Here is a 4966-nt window from a genome sequence, read left to right on the forward strand (position 1 = left end):
TTGTTTTAGGTTTTCAAAAAATTTCAAAAAAGTTTAAAGTTACTTTTTAATATCTTTATTATATTATCAAATAGGTTTTTAACTCAAATCTTTATTTAATCCACGCTCTTTTTTATTTCGGAAAAATTTGAGAGTGAAATTTTATGTCAAAAAGACGTAAATTACGGATGATGGATTAAAGTTACTATCAAAAATTTTCATGTTGTTCAGAGTCAGTATACTTTCCATCTAGCTTCGTTTCTATGCGAAAAGAATTCGCTCATTAATCGCTTTAATCGTCCCGTTGCGGAAGTTCGTAGTGCGACACGATGAAATCGCCAGCCACCTCTTCTCAACGGTGACCGTCGTGAAACGGTGCCTTACCTTGCCTTTCATTCCGTATTAGATTGCGATCGCGGAAGGGTAACGAGACAGATTCAACGTAGGCTGCCTTACCATATTCTTTTCTTCTTCCGCATAGCACATTCGAAATGTGTTTAGAATCGAATTCGACTTTGCCTTGAAAAATGTGCAGTCATGTTCTTTGTATAAAAAATTCTGCGAAAAAACGTGGGAAGATTCCGAATAAATGCGACCTTTTTAACCCTTATCGTCTTTGCCAAAATATTTTTTTTATTACGTATAGCAATTTTTTATTAAAAAAAAATGTAAAATACTTCAAATACTCAAAAAATATTCAGAGAATTTACAAATTATATTTAGCAAAAAATATGAGATAATATATGATGAGATGATATGAAATGAGCTTTTTTTTATCATGATTGCTATTTATGGAATGTTTTAATAAATCATCAATATATAAATTTAGAGTGGTCTAAACTGATCCTAACTAGTCGAATTCAGACTGATCCAGTTATCCAATGTAGTCCATACTGTTTTAATTGCTGCACATACCATAATACATACGTTTCTATTAAAATTCTCGTAAAATTTTTCAATTTAGCACTTTAAACGATTAAAACTTTTTATTCTAAATCAATTTTAAGAGTAGTTTTCTGCTGTAAAAGATAGTCATAACGTATTCTTTGAATATATAGAAAACATTTTTTATACTGTATCGCACGTTATTGAAGTTCCGACCTCGCGTAATCTTTTTTTCCTTTACATGACGGTACGATGTCATTGCCGTAATTAATTTGAATCTACTGTCGGCTGCTTGTGCAGTCTCGTTGCGTAGCTTCATGCGGCAGGTCATACATACGGTCGTTGCAACGCCGCAACGTTCTGTCCGACTCGCGGCCACGTCAGGTTTCAATAGGGTTTATCTAACTGCGATGTAACGTCATGCGTGCAATGCCACCGTGCTCGACCGTGCATGTCCACACACAGAGCCTCAGGATAATATCCTCTGCGAAGGATTTTTCCTACCGCGGGCGAATATTTTGAGGATATTGCGGTACACTCGCGTCGTGTAAATGCGGAAGATAATACAGCTTTTATACGCGGTCAAATTTATCATATCTATATATACTAACGTATTATATATCATATTATATTTTATTTTTAGATTTTATTTTCATTTCTTTATTTGTTCCTCTCTTTATCACATATTTTTTTAAATTTTTGTTTGATAATCCAATATTGATTTATTCATATCTATACCGAAAAAAAATATAGTTAATTTTAATAAAAATTTAGTTCAATATTGCCAACTAAACATTTACTTACTTACAGTAAGTAAATATTTGTTCAATAAAAAAAAAAATGATCGTTAAATTAAAAATTAACATTTCTTGTATCAAATAAATATATCTTTATATTTAATAAATATTTAGTTGGCAGTATTCAACTAAATATTTATTAAAATTGACTATATTTTTTTTCAATGTAATATTCGACCATACATCTTTCTTTTCTTTATAAATTCAATTTTGCGTCTTGCTAACGCGAGTAATAAATTAGTGATGAAATGCAGCACTAAATATGTGACTAATTTTGGCATGGTTATGAACAACGAACGAGCGATGAGAAGAATAGTAGGCACGCCTCGCTTTCTCCAAACTGTTTAATTGTTCAATGGAAGAAAATAGCTCTCCCTTCTCTAATTTTTCCTGGCTTCTTTCTCCCCTCCTTCCGACACGATAATGCTTCTTTTGAAAGGCGTGCATGGTGAGCTGTGCTTTAAACGTATCTTTATCAAGTCACGTTGTACAGCACATACACGCAGCGTGTATTCTCAGAAACACGTAATTTTGCAAATCGCGAATTATGCAGTAAGAATTATGCGAGTCCATTGAACCACGTACGTCTAAGCCGCGTATTCAGTCATGCCGCGATGTGAACCAATGCCATTCTCAGTTCTCCGAAGTGTAACGATGCTTGTAACGTATTCGCGAGTTATAGAGATGTAATTTTAACGATCAATCCTTCCGTTTAATTGACGTATCATTAATTATATATCATTTAATACTATCGAGAATAGTTTTTAACAATTAAAGAATTAAAATTTTTAAAAGAATAAATATTTATTAGTAATAAGTTGATATCGAAAGACATTGTCGCAACAAACATTTTTTATTGCCGAGAGTACTTGATATTTTCCATAGAAGATTTAATCTTTTTCTGATGTCTGTTTTTTTACAGTTGAATTAATTTGAATGTTATATGTAATTTTAGGGAATATGAGTTAAAATATAATCTCATATTAAAAGAATAAAAAATATATTAATAAATATTTACATAAATATTTTTTGATCTTTTTTCAAACTGATTTAATTATTAAAATGATGTTACACCTATATATTAACAGAATGAAATGAAAATAATATATATATAGATAAATAGAGTATAACAAAAAGAGTTAATCTCATCATAAGTTTCTTTTTTGCTAATATTTTATTTAATATTTTTATTGGGCCAATATATCGATAGAATCGAATCATTCTATGTCAACTGACATTCATACTTTCGTTATCTTGACAGTTAAATTCATTGCGAACCATATGGCAATGATACTTTACGCTTCGCGAACTTCAAATAACGCTAGTTATTGGGAGAAGGGAAAAAGATAAACAAATTAATCTTATCGCTGTTTATCCTTGGCGTTGAACGTGATTCAGTTAAATCGGTTGTTATTGATTTTTCTATCAGCATATGTAGCGGTACTATATATCAGGAATTAATCATGCAGGGAAAAAAATATGATAATTTTAATTTTGCTATTGCAAGTGAGAAATATTTTTTATCTTTTAATACAATTAAAACTAAATTGCTTAAGTCTATTTATATAAAATGAGGAAATACTATTTTTTAATAAGATTCTGAAACAATTTCAATTAATATTAACATTAATATTGACATTTATAATATTAGCAGGCCAATTTTTATAGGCCAAGTTGTATTGTCAAATTCAGTTGGAAAGGTTTTATTCTATGGGACTCTATGGGACTCTGTGTAAGACGTTTCTACGTTTGCAATATAATCTTGAAAATTTCAAAGATTCAACGATTTGCGAACTAAGATGGTTTTTATACTGGAAAACTTGTTACCAGGTCAGGTCGGAGGTTGATCGTTGAACTTGCCCTAAAGAGATGGTGATCACGTTGCGTCGGTTCAAATCCTTGGTTGTCGCTTGATTTTATCATTTATATACGTTACTCGTTCTTCATTTTCAAGACCGTTAGTTGAGGATATACGTACGTGATCTCGGTTTGTAGCAGATGATTTGTGATGGAGATTATTGAAATACATACCTTAGTGCACTTCAAAACGTCGAGTCGTTTGTTTATGCATGAGTTGCTGCAAAAAACTGTACTCTTTGCATAGAAAGGATTCATTTTCAGTATCTAAGTTTAACGTTATTTTAATATCCATAACTTTTAGCAATCTTTGTCCTGATACCGATCAATACAGTTAGAATCTTGAAATTCTCCTTAAAGCGTTAAACTTTGCAATTCTCATAATTACGTAAATCTTTCAAGTAACTTTTCTTTTTAAGTTTATCGACATTAGTAAAAGAAAGTCTAATCTAACTTTGTCAAAAGTTTAGCGAAGCTTATATTAAATTTTGTAATTTTTATAAGTTTTGGTTAATTATCGATCTAGGTCGAACACGATCACGAATGTACAGAATAAGAGAATGAGCTAATTAATTCTGATCTGTATAAGGATTAGGATTAATCTTGCTTCCGATACAACAAGAATATGTTAATACATTCTACTTAAGTGAATACAGTTATCATACATAACATATCAAAGGAGACGTTTCCTCAATTAGCCGTAGTCAACGTTCTAAAATCAAAGACAATTGTATAGAAGTTCAAGAGCCGTTCCTCCCTGCCGTCTGTCGAAGCATGTGAGTTGCACGAGGAGAGCAACGTGTGCGGACTGCTATTTACTTAGCTCTGCCCCGTGCAACAACGCGTTTCCTTTGTTCCATCTCCGTCTCTCGGCTCAACTTCATTATAGTCAATAATTCCTTTCTCGGGCCGAGAGAACGAGGCGACGTTTCTGACCTGGCACTATCATCAGCGTGGCATCTCTCTCTCAATGAGTAAAGTGCGGAGAAAACAAAAGAATACCAGTGTTGTACGGGACCCCTCCAACTGTACCAGCAATTTACATAATAACCGAACCAAATCTGGGTCGCGAAATATGGATCTGTGAATATCGATGTCTCCAATCGTGCAACTGTGTGAATATTCTACAAATAATGTCGCTTTCTCCCTTGTAATATATACAGTATCGCTTCCGAAAATCAAAGAATGAAATTATGTTGCACTTCTCTAGAGATCATTGGAGACTTGTAATAGAAACTGGCAACGAGCAATTTTGTCAAAATCTTATTATACAATAGAGAAAGATACATATATATAATTTTTCCCTTATACATATATTGTCTCTTTCTAATTTATATTATTTTACTCTATAATTTTAATTGAAATTAGAGAGAGAGAGAGAGAGAGAGAGAGAGAGAGAGAGAGAGAGAGAGAGAGAATATAAGTTAGAGTGAGATAGTATATATATA

At 32.1% G+C, this 4966-nt stretch overlaps 1 protein-coding gene across 3 annotated transcripts in view; it reads left to right on the forward strand.

Moving 5' to 3' along the window:
• The window catches only part of LOC108690496 (serine/threonine-protein kinase tricorner), a 138804-nt gene that overhangs the window by 11149 nt on the left and 122689 nt on the right, over positions 1–4966 (forward strand). The gene's annotated exons all lie outside the window — the stretch shown is intronic.

The sequence above is a fragment of the Atta colombica genome, unplaced genomic scaffold (genome assembly GCF_001594045.1).
Source record: "Atta colombica isolate Treedump-2 unplaced genomic scaffold, Acol1.0 scaffold105, whole genome shotgun sequence".
Taxonomy (NCBI): Eukaryota; Metazoa; Arthropoda; class Insecta; order Hymenoptera; family Formicidae; genus Atta; species Atta colombica.